Source organism: Suricata suricatta, chromosome 10, assembly GCF_006229205.1.
Source record: "Suricata suricatta isolate VVHF042 chromosome 10, meerkat_22Aug2017_6uvM2_HiC, whole genome shotgun sequence".
Classification (NCBI taxonomy): domain Eukaryota; kingdom Metazoa; phylum Chordata; class Mammalia; order Carnivora; family Herpestidae; genus Suricata; species Suricata suricatta.
Window position 1 is genome coordinate 25,512,524 of NC_043709.1, and position 12,547 is coordinate 25,525,070.

Sequence of the window (12,547 nt, forward strand, 5' to 3'; positions counted from 1 at the left end):
CTTTAGATACACTGTGACTGTAGCACTAGTGACCAGACCCTTTCTGATGGGTTACACTGGGGACAGATTCTCTCCAGGAGAGTCTGGAGTGAGGTTTCAGTCTTGCTTTTGCTCCGGTTCTTCTTTGATAGCCATGGGTCTATTTCTCTGATTCTTGTTAGGCACTTTTAATTCTACAGTGGTCCGAGGGCGTCATCATGAGAGTCTGGATGGGCAAATATTTAGATCAAGCCTGCTGGATAACTACAGAGGGCTTTCTGTCTGTCTGTCTGTCTGTCTGTCTGTCTGTGTCTGTAATGTCTCTCTCTGTCATGGTTCAAAGTTTGGTATTTAATACAACAGAGGTTTAGAGACTTTCAACCTCAAGGACCCAAACAGATTTTCTACTGCTTGGCTCTTTCTATTCCCACAGTATGAATCAGAGCAGTCTCTCAAATTATGGCAATATTCTCTTTTAAAGGCAAGCACAGTATACTTTAGGGACTCTCCCACTGTAGTATACTTAAGAGTCACGAGGAATACTTGTTAAAAACACAGTTTTCCAGATTCTACCTCAGACCCTTGAGTCAGAATATCTGAGAGTAGAGCTCAGAACTCTACATTTTCAAACACATTTTTGAGATAACTCTGAGGCTTTGATCAGATGACTCCTGTGAAAAACAGTATTTATAAGATGTCTTCCCCTGTGATGTAAAGATTGTAGAAGATTTCTCAGCTTTGGTTAGGGAATGTATATATCCTGGTCTGAGTGACACCTGAAAGTCTCTCTTCTATTATTCAAAAAGTGTTTTTGTTTCTTAGATGGTTTTCTTGCTCCTACTTTACTTCACTAAGTTCTTGCTGCCTGACTGGGTATTGTATCTACTTAACCCAAACAGCAGTGACAATGCCTATGCTTGCAGGGATGGCGTTTGGAAGAGCAGTGGAACATGTCATGTTTGTCCCACCTGAGTAGTGTCTGGGAGAGTCAACCTTTTAAAGATACTTCTTCATGTCTTTCTAAAGATATTTCCAAATAAATTCCCAACAAGACTGTACACTCACTAAACAGAATTTAAAATCCTATATTTCTCTGGTAGCATTATTAACCTCCATTATCTGCAGCACGGTGGTGATCTGAAAGCTCTCCCACCAAAACATACTTGGAAACATTGGATAAAGTTTAATGAATGTAGTCTCAAATGCAAAGGTGAGAATGAAAAAAAGTTAAGAGAAATCCTTGGGGTTCCAAAACAACAAATTGAAATCCCAAGTTATCAGGTATTTGCCAACTTCACAACCGAGGAACAAGGTTTCAGTGGCTCTGTGGGGACAAAAACAAGACCTTAGCTGTGTAAAAGTCAAGAATGAGACTGAGAAAGTAAATCTGAAACCCTTAGAGGTGCACACCTGGTAAGAAAGTAGGCTAGAAAACATTTCCCCCATAATGTGTCTGTTTTGATAAAAGTTCTGAGTGAGTAAAAACATCCCCTCAAAACCAGTGACCATAGATGTCTTAGCACATGGATTTGGGTTTACATTTATACTACCTAGTCCTGGAAATTCCAAAGATAAAAATGGATATAAAATGACCCCAGGCTTATAACATTCTTAGGCATTTAACAGAGGAGGAAAAAAGTCCTTCCTAAAGAGATAAACTTTCAATCCAAGATTCAGAGGATTCCCATAGATAAAGCTCAATTAAATTTGTGTTTGCAATCGAAAATTGCTAACATTTAATATCTGCCATGATCAGCAGAAACAAGAAGTAGGAGGAGGACCACACTCCCTCCCCAGGAACTCCAGGGAATGGAATTATCAGATATAAGATATAGAAATTAACTTAAAATATTTAAAGAAAATCGGGGTGCCTGGGTGGCTCAGTAGGTTAAGTGTCTGACTCTTGGTTTCAGCTCAGGTCATGATCTCACAGTTGGTGGAGATGGAGCCCTGCACTGGGAGCTGTTCTGATAGCATGAAGCCTGCTTGGGATTTACTCCCTCTCTCTTTGCCCCTCCTCTGTTCATTCATTCTCTCTCTCTCTTTCAAAATAAATTTAAAAACTTTAAAATAAAATATTTAAAGAAAATAAGTGGAATTGAGAGCACAAGAAAGTAGCATAACACTATCAAAAGAGACTAGGAGCACGTAGAAAAGAACAAAATGGAATTTTTGGAATAGAAAAACAAAATGCCTGAGATAAACCCTCAGTGGATGAGATACTGGCAGAGAAGACACAGCTGGAATGGGAATTAGTAATCTAGAAGATAGAGCTGAAGAAATGACTCAACATGAAACAGAAAAAGAGAGGGAAAGCACAGATTAGAGCTGGTTCTTCTCTGATGGTTTGAGACTTCCATTTTCCCACCTGAGTGGACATTGAGGGTATGCTGCGGCTTCAGCAGTCAAGAAAACAATGACTTTGGCTCAGGTCATGATCTCACAGTCTGTGGGCTCGAGCTCCATGGCGAGCCTGTGCTGACAGCTCAGAGCCTGGAGCCTGCTTCAGATTCTGTCTCCCTCTCTCTCTGCCCCTCCCCTGCTCAAGCTCTGTCTCTGTCTCTGTCTCTGTCTCTGTCTCTCAAAAATAAACATTAAAATTTTTTTTTTAAGTCATACTCAGGCATCTGGATGGCTCAGTTCAGCTCAGGTCAGGATCTCAGTTTGTGAGTTCAAATACAGCACTGGGGTCTCTGCTCTCAGAATCTGAAGCAGGCTCTGAGCTGCCACCACAGAGCTCCATGAGGGCTCAAACTCACAGACTGCAAGATCATGACCTGAGCCAAAGTTGGATGCTCAACCGACTGAGCCACCCAGGACCCCCAAAGTGATAATCTTAAACTCCAAAGTTGGCTCTCCAGTTCTGAACCTTGTCGTTTAACTTCTGTTTTTACATGCTTGATCGCTGCTTGCTTCTGGTTTGGATGACATTTGGCTATAAGACATTGGAATAGGCAAAGGGAATGGCTAAGAATTAAAGATTTAGAATGGCGGAAAGAACACCTGTTATATCTAAATCCTACCTGATACTGGAAATGAAAAGGGGAAAATAAAGATTGAAAGAAAGAAAAAAAAAAAAAAAAAACCAATGACAGCTTTGTATGAAAAGGGCCATAGAGTAAGATATGTAAAAGTACCAAGCAAGGAATGTGAAGTGCAGTATTAATTTTTTTGTTCTTAGCTGAATCCCAGTACTCAGAACAATGATTCAGGAATGTTTGTCCTACTAACTCTACTCCCTCCAACAAAATTCCTGATGAAGCTATACTAACAAGGAGCAATGTGCTAATAAAAAAATGGTTGCTGATACTCCGGCTAGACAGCCCTGGTCACAGCACAGTAGGGACAATCCGATTAGGATGAAAGCTAAGTGTGTGTCTCTATTTCTCTAAACCTGAACCCTAATTTTGAGTTATGATAAAGGAAAAGATACATATGCAATGAAATAGAAGCTTACACCACACATGAATAATATCATTTAATATACAATTTTATGAGGTAGAAATTTTGTTTTGCCTATTTTATGACGAGAAAACTGAAGTTTAATAGAACAAATAACTCACCCAAGGTCACCTGATATGTCAATGGCATAAGCAAGCTACAGACCCAAGTGATATGACTCCATTATGCTATTTATACCCGGGCATATGACCTTGTAACATGTTGGCAAACACTCACTGGTGCTTACTGGTGAATCTGACCCAATCAAGGTCCTGAAGTCTAACCAGTCAGATTACTCTCCTCTCACCTTAAGGAAAGAGTGGGGAGAAACACAGGCAGAAAGAATCTGTTCCCTTCCACCTGGGAAGCAGAGAGGTATCTGCATTTGGGAACACAGGGTGGGAGTGAGTGGGAAGCATTCATAGAGGAGGTGGCATTTAGGAGGATTGGCTTCTCTATGGATGAGCGGGGCTCTGCTGGGGAAGAGCCATGGAGACAGAAACAGCGGCACATGCAGTGGCACAGGTCTGTGTTGGGCTTTAGTGATGAGTCTGATGTGGACAGAGTACAAGGTATGTGAGGAGGAAAATGGACGTTAGATTAGAAGGGCCAGCTGGCATTGGGCTGTGACAGGACTTACAAGCCACAGGAGTCTGGGTTACTTGGGGTTGGTTCCATTGGAGTTAACGCTTTGGATGGTTAGTGGTGCAGGCAGAATGGGAACCACTAGAACTGTTGGTCCTTCTCATAAACATGTTGTCTGTCATGAAATCATAGTCCCAGAAGCCCGGCTGGAAACACTAGGATGTGGAAGCTCAGCCTGTGGTTGCTTTCGGCACCACATTTCCTCCCCTCTGATTCTGGGTGGACTGTAACTGAAGGGCAGGTTTTGTGAAGGATAACAAATAGTAGTGTCCTATATTCTCCTATTCTCCAGCCAGAATTATATGCTCAAGTGCCCAGTGCCCTAGCCTGGAATTCTATCATTTGTATGCCTTTTGCTCGTAGGAACTTATCCCGGTTAAAATGCAAATACATCTTGAATGGTGGTTCTCTTACACTTCTGGTATCACCGGGGGAACATGACAGAACACTGATGCCTGGGTATCACTGCCAGAGTCTGATTTAACTGGTCGGAGGTATAGCCTCGACATCAGAACTTTTTACAGTTCCCCTGTTAATGCCAGCGTGAAGCCATCCATGGTTGAGAAGCAGAGCCCTTGAAGGAAGAGCACATTCTGCCATGAGGGTTGTCAGGGACACAGAGGAATGAGGAACAATAAAACAGCTTCACAATTTTGCGGGGAGCTGCCCCTGACTATAGGGACTTGGGAGAAGACTTGTCAGTACAGTTGTTTTCTGAGATTGGAGAAAGCATGTTCATCTTCATAGTTGCTAGCCACACACTGTAGGAAATTGAAGGGAATGATGCTTGTAGAGAAAAACACAACGTTCTGGGAACAATTGTTCCCATCTTTAGTTTAATCCCTAAAACACAACCACAAGATTCCATTCTTCATTTTCACTGTGTCACTGCTTTGGAAGTGAGCAGAGGAGAAGGTTAGAGCTAAGCAGTGAATTAGGATGATGTATTAACGATCGCTTATAAGTCACAAAATGTCATCAAGTATATTAGCACTCTGATGCCCACAATAACCATTAAGACAAGCATCATTTTTGCCATTTTACCAACGAGGGTACTGAAGTGTGGAAAGTATAAATGATTTGGCCAAAGTCACACAACTCACAAGTGTATAACCTCAAGTTAAGCCAATCTAGATCTCAGCACTATTGCAATGCCCAGAGTTCAGGGATGGAAGGCAGACACCTATTACATCTGACTGGCAATTCTAACTTACACTTCCATGGATCCCCATCAATGATCCACACTCTTTCAACTAATATTCTTTGCCCAGAGAGGGAGTGGCAAACTTAAAGAATACCTTGCGTTGTGAGTGTCATCCCCTGACTAATCACCCTAACCTTCCCTGGGTCTTCCCCTAGGGTCCTTATCTCAGTCACCAGCACCATTGTCTTTCCAAGGGTCATCCTGGGTGGACACCTGTTTTGATGCTTTAGCCTCTCACATCCAATCACTTCACCACCAGTATATTGTCCTTTTGCCTTCTTTTTCTCAGCTGTGTTTACTCCTCATTTCCAGTCCCAACCCTCTGCATGTTGAAGTGATCATCACATCATAGCTAAACTTCAACGGTCATCTGCTAACTGGTCTACCCTAGGAGAATGGAGATTCTGTCCTCTGTGCTGCAGATCTGTTATAGCCATAGTTTAACAGACCTCCAACTCAAACTAACAAGACACAGAAAATCTTGTGTCCTCAGATTTCTACCTCTCCACAAACATTTGCTTACAGATTTCTCCTCCATTCTTCCTGTACCTTGGAAGAGTAATGGATTTGAAACTAAAATAATGGGGCTACATCTTTGATCATGTCACTTAACTGTATTTTCTTTGATGCTTATCAAATACCTATCATAGTCCATTTCTTGTACAGGCAAATAAAATATTTTACATATTTTTTGTTTTCTCCTGCTTCACTATTAAGAGTTACTATAGGGGTGTCTGGGTGGCTCAGTTGGTTGAGCAGCTGATGACACTTGATTTCAACTCAGGTCATGATCCCATGGACATGGGATTGAGCTCCACATTGGGCTCCATGCTCAGCATGATTTTAATTCTCTCACTCTGTCCCTCTCCCCCACTCTCTTTCTATATAAAACTAAAAAAGAAATCATTACAGTAAAGGCTTCTAAAAGGACATGTACATAGGGCTGTGGGAGCAGAGAGAGAGAATCTACCTTTGTCCCAGAGAAATTGGAGAGACTTGAAAGAAGATGTGATATTCAAAGCTGATCTTAAACATTGCTAGAGAGGAGGAAGGATGGTTGTTCTGAGTAGAGTGAGGCCATCCTGGGAAGAGGGCTCTGCAGCTTCAGGGAGCTGTCATTAGAACTGGGTTGCAGAACATGAATCCTGGAAGCCATGTGGAATAAGGTTTGGAAGAAGGAACAAGTGGTGGCAGAGTGAAGGATTGGGAGAAGAGGGTAGTTGTCTACAAGAGAGAAGGAAATTAGGTGCCTTGGTGCTTACAGAGTAAAACAGGATTGAGGTGCAGACAGGAGTGAGGAGATGGGGGAGAAGGGAGAGGCAAGGGTGATGTGAAAGATAACATGGGAGAGGGAATACATCCATAAAAGGGATAGACTTGTTAGAATTAGTTGTACAGTTAAAGAAACTGGGGTACAGAGGTAGGGATTACAGACCTCAGGCCACCTAGCTATTTCAGGGTTGGGGCCAGGGCTGACTCCTTGTTTACTGTGTATTTACCAGTACCAGTAAGAAGAAAAAAACATGCCGGAGTGCCTGTGTGGCTTTATTTCAGCTCAGGTCATGATTCCAGGGTTGTGGGATGAAGCCTTGTTTGGAGCTCCTTCTAAACATGGAGCCTGCTTAAAATTCTCTCTCTCTCTCTCTCTCTCTCTCTCTCTCTCTCTCTCTCTCTCCTTCTCCCTCTGCCCCTATCACCTGCTTGTGCCCTCTTTCTCTAAAAGAAAAAAATATTTAATTAAAAAATTTCTCAGTATATCAATAATACCAGCTAACATTTATTGGGCACTTAATATGTGCCTAGCACTGTGTGGTAGGTGCTATATATACATTACCTTGCTCAACCTTCCCAGCAATCCTAGGAGGTAGATTGAATGCTGTCTCCAGATGATGGGTCAGGGAGTCAGAGGGTGAACTTTAAGAAAGTTGTTTAAAGCCCCAGTAAGTGAGTGAGTAATTAACTCACCAATCTGTGTGACACCAGAGCCCCATGTAGTTAATCATTAGGTCATCAGTGATTCATTTTGGATTACACATATAATCCTGAGCAACCCTGATATGCTAGAGCCCATTGCTATGGGCATTTTTAGCCCTTCAGATTTCTGTATAGCTAGTTTTAACTGTAGGAACCCTGAGTTTTGAATCAGAAGATGCCTTTCTACATTTTCTGTAGGACCATAGGATTTTTCAGCCACCTGCCTTCTCCTTGAATGTATCAAGAACACTTGATGCAAAAAAATAGGTATTGTCTAGGAAATTGTTAGGCACAGGCTAATTGCTAACTGCTCTTTCCCCCCCTTCTCTAAATTGTTCTCCATTCTGCAGCTAGAGCTTCTATTTATTTCCTGAGCTTATTTCTGATCTTATATATACCTTTCCTGTTTGGGTTCTATGTGAACAAAGTAAACTTACATCATACCTAGACTCAAGGTATTTGTGATAATATTAGAGCTTTTAAACAGGAATTTCAGATATACCAAAGAAAGGAAGTCATATAGTAAACACATTTGTACTTCATAACTGGTTCAATGATTCATATTGTCTTAGGTCTGATAAAATATGGTGGTAAGAGTGCAATTGCATATTTCTTAAATAAATGAATGGATTTACCATCTATTTGTATCTTTAGGATGATGCCTGTCCACTTTTGTCTTTTGCAGCTCAAGGATTTAGCCAATACTTTGGTCTCATAAGACAGGATCCATATCTATCCTTATAAAAGTTTGCTGCATGTTTAGACCACCCAACAATGGGCAAACATGTCTCCAGGGACTTCTGCCCTTCCCCCAGTCTTGGTTGAGAGAACTTAATTTTACACGCACACACAGAGATGCACCCGCACACACATGTGCACGCACACACATATATGGCCCTTGTCTCCCGGTGCTTCTGATGGATGTGTTCCATATCTATAACTTTTATTGTAGTAAAATATACATAACATAAAATATACCATTTTAACCACTTTAAGTGTAGAGTTCAGTGGCATTAAGTATAATCACCTAACTGTGCCATCATCACCACCTTCCACCTCTAGAATTTGGGCTGGTCTATATTTTACAATTAATTTGGACATAGTCAACAGTGGTGGCCTTTATGACACAGAAGACAACACTTTACTAACAGCCTTACTTGAGGCTTAGAATTGAGTGCATACTTGGATTTCTTGGTGGCTGCTATACCTTGGTGACCATGGGAGAAGAGAATTGTACAATAAATCTGAAACTTCTTGAGAGAAAGCAAATAATAGAAATTAATAGCTGATCCTTAGCTTAAAATATTTTAGAAGAAAAATTCCATAATTTTCAGTGATTTTGTTAACCTGGAAAATGATACAGACATGGACAGAGAAAAATGACTTAGGTGTAAGAGAACTGTAAAGAACAATAGAAGAGATCTGTGTTGCTCGGTGATGTGGCAGCACTATCAATTTTTGTACACTCAGTGTCAGACAAGGTATATTAGCCCTGGAAAGAAATTTAGGATGTATGTCAAGTATGAGAACTGCAAAAAAATTTAAATGACAATTGGGGTTTGATCTAAAGCATTTCCTGCCCTTGGCCCTGTTCCAGCAGGCTAGCTACTGATGCCTGATGCTCAGTGTAGCATCACATGTGACCATGCTGACCATCCTCATAGAGGATCATGCCATCTGTCACTTCTGAAGGGTAATGATCTAGTTTTAGAGCTCAGGTGATGATCACAAAGTATATCTCTTTTTTAACAAATGTGCTTTTTGTAGTAGTTATATTCTCTGATTGCAAAAGAAATGTAGTTAAATTTATCAGAGTTGCAAAACCATTACCCCCATGGAATGAGTGAATCATCATGCCCCTGAAAATCATGATTTTTTTCTCTTTTTTTCAGTTGAATTTATTTTACCAAAGCCCTAGGAACAAGAGGGCCAGCTGTCCCAGACATAGTAGAACAGCAGCTGGCATGGTCTCTAGAGTTTTTAGCTTGGGAGTGGTAGACTGTTTCTGTGTTATAGATAGGGTGGCTGCACAAGTTGTTCAAATGGGCTCTCACTTTGGAGCGTGAAAGAGGGCGTTGTTAACAATTATGTAGGGGTAACAGTCATAAATAAGGACCGTCCTGGGTAAATCATGGTGTCTAACCACGCAGGAAAAGCATCTGGTGATGTGTTCAGTTAGAGCTCAGATCCATTTAATGACTGTGGGAACTGTCGATTAGACATCAAGGTAAGAAATCCATTACACATTTGTCATTAGTATCACCCCTATACCCTCCTGAGGAGGAGGATTCCTCCATCGTATGCTGACCTGCTGAAGGCTGCAGCCAAAGAATTCCGATATGAGGATCTAGGTCTGCAGGGATTAGATTTGAGAATTCTCAAAATAAATGACTGCTATTAAACAGAATCCCACAATCCAGCCTCACAGCAAGGTGATTCTGCTCCATGTCTCAGCATTATTAGAAATTGCCATATGCCATGGACTTTTAGGGACCCCTTCCCATAGCCAAACCCAAGAACTAAAAATCTGATGCTGAAGATCAACTGAGTCTACCAAATGTAGCTTGGGGATTTCAGATGTTCAAAATGAATGATTCATTCCTGAAGTGTGATGCGACAACAGAAAATCATGTCATATTGCCAGCGTTTTTTGTGTCTACTGTTGGAAGTGCACAGTATAGTACTTTGAAGCCAATCTGCCTGAGTTCAAATGCTGGCTTACCATTTACTAGCTGTGTGTCCTTGGGTAAGCTACTTAACTTCTCTGTGCCTCAGGTTCTCTCATCTGTATAATAAGGATGATACCTATGAGCTAATGAACCTAAAGAACATAGTGCAGTGCTGGCTCCATAGGGAATTCTTCACGAACACCAGTGCTGTGTTAAAGGTGCTGAGCTGGGCATGGAGTTACAGAGATGAGGAACACACAGTTCTCATTCTCACCTGAGGCCAGTCCACCTCAGTCAGCCCAGGCCCCCAGTGGAGTTTGGTGCCTCACATCCCTCCCAAATTTCCAGTTTGGGGCCAAATTCAATGATGGCAAACACTGGGCTTTGTTGCCTCATCAGCTACCCATGTGCCTCAGCCGTTCCCAACTCTCCCTTGTTTTTATTAAAAGTTTATTTATAGAAGTTTTACATTGACCAAAAAAAAAAAAATGAGCAGATAGTGCAGAGATTTACCAGCTGGCACGCAGTTTCCCTATCATTAATGTCTCACAATAGTGTGGTACATTCTTTCCAATGAATGAATGAGTATCAATACATCATTATGGACTGAAGTCCATTGTTTGCTCAGGTTTCCTTAGTTTTTTACCTACTGTACTTTTTCTGCCCCGTCATACCACATTACATTTAATCATCATGTCATCTCAGGATCCCCTGGCTATCACCGTCTTTGAGACTCACTGTCTTAGATGACCTTGATGGTTCTGAAGAGTACTGGTGAGGCTTATCATGGGATGCCCTACGATTAGGATTTATCTGATGTTTTTCTCATGACTGCATAGGGTTACAGGCTTTGGGGAGGAAGACCACAGACGTGCCATTTTTCATCACATCATATCAAAAGTATGTACTACTGGGGTGCCTGGGTGGTTCAGTCTGTTGAGCGTCAGACTTTAGCTTGGGTCATGATTCATGTGTGAGTTCAAGCTCCATGTCAGTCTCTGAGCTGGCAGTGTGGAGGAACCTGCTTGGGATTCTCTCTCTCCCTCTCTCTCTACCCCTCCCCCACTCACTCTTCCTCTCTCTATCAAAATAATAAATAAATTTTTTAAAAGTATGCACTATTAATGTGATTTATGATTATTGATGTTGACCTTGATTACCTGGCTTGAAGTAGATTTCGTCAGTTTCTCCACTATAAAGTTACTCTTTTGTCCCCACTTTCAACACTATGCTTTTGGAAAGAAAGCCACTGTATACAATCTACTCTTCAGGAGTGGGTCTCCTCCTCCCTTTTTAAGGGCACAAAGGGCATTACCTCTTACTGTATTTAAATAAATCTATTAAGAGTTGAGTATTCTGTGATTGTGAGCAAGGGCTATCAAGAGAGGAAGTAACTATCTCAGTGGAAAGCTGAGCTCACAGCCTGAGGACAAATGTCCAAGTGGAGATGAGCTGGCATTCCCCCGTCTGAAGCTATCAGATGAGGTAAAACAACAGCACAAGAAGACGGCAGAGAAATGTGTGGTGGCAATGGTGGGGAACATCTGTCAACAGAACACCATGAATAGAGTACTCCTCTTCTATGTGATTTAAAATCCCTTCTTTAACTAAGGCCAGTGATGATTCTTTGAGTTCCAATGTAGTTGTTATGCATTCACTATTTAAGAGGATTTAAGAAAAAAAGCTGTCAATTTGATTGAGGAGGATTAGAAAAGAAGAACATTTTTAGACATTTTTAAAGAACTCATTTAGCTGCTTCCTAATTAATCAGTCTCTTTTGTGAGAGCAAACTGCTGTATAATTACTAGGGGAAAATTACTCTTAGAGACCCCAAACTGTCTACAGGAAAATGTGATTTCCTCACTGGTGCTCAGAAAGACTTAACCTGTTTAACATGGATGAACAATGTTACTAATGGAGTGATTCCCCATCATCTGGTCATTAAGAGTCAATCTTATTTTAGAGCTACTTCTTTACTCAAGTGTTGATGAGGAAAGAGAAAAAACAATCAGGCCAATAGGCAGAGTCCAAAATTCTGAGACATCTACCAGACTATAGTAATACTTTTCTCCCCATTGTGAGCACTGCACTTGATTCCTAGGTAGTTTTTCATAGTATGTCTTGAGATAAAATCCCTCGCTCTCCCAACTTGGAAGCTGCCGCTGCCTCCAGACGCTCTCAAGATGGCGACTTCTCTGGGTTCCAATACATACAACAGGCAGAAGGGAGGATGTGGACTTCCCCATTCTGTGCCAGACGTGTCTTGGAGAAAACCCATATATTCGAATGACCAAAGAAAAGTATGGGAAGGAATGCAAAATCTGTGCCAAGCCATTCACAGTATTTCGCTGGTGCCCTGGAGTCCGCATGCATTTTAAGAAGACTGAAGTGTGCCAAACCTGCAGTAAATTGAAGAATGTCTGTCAGACCTGCCTCTTGGACCTAGAATATGGCCTGCCTATCCAGGTTCGTGATGCAGGATTGTCTTTTAAGGATGACATGCCAAAGTCAGACGTCAACAAAGAGTACTACACACAGAATATGGAGAGAGAGATTTCTAACTCTGATGGAACACGGCCAGTTGGCATGTTGGGGAAAGCCACATCCACCAGTGACATGCTACTCAAACTGGCCC

General features: G+C 41.6%; 1 pseudogene; it reads left to right on the top strand.

Moving 5' to 3' along the window:
• Positions 1-12,142: 12,142 nt before the first annotated feature.
• LOC115305104 overlaps positions 12,143-12,547 on the top strand; it is a 705-nt pseudogene continuing 300 nt past the window's right edge.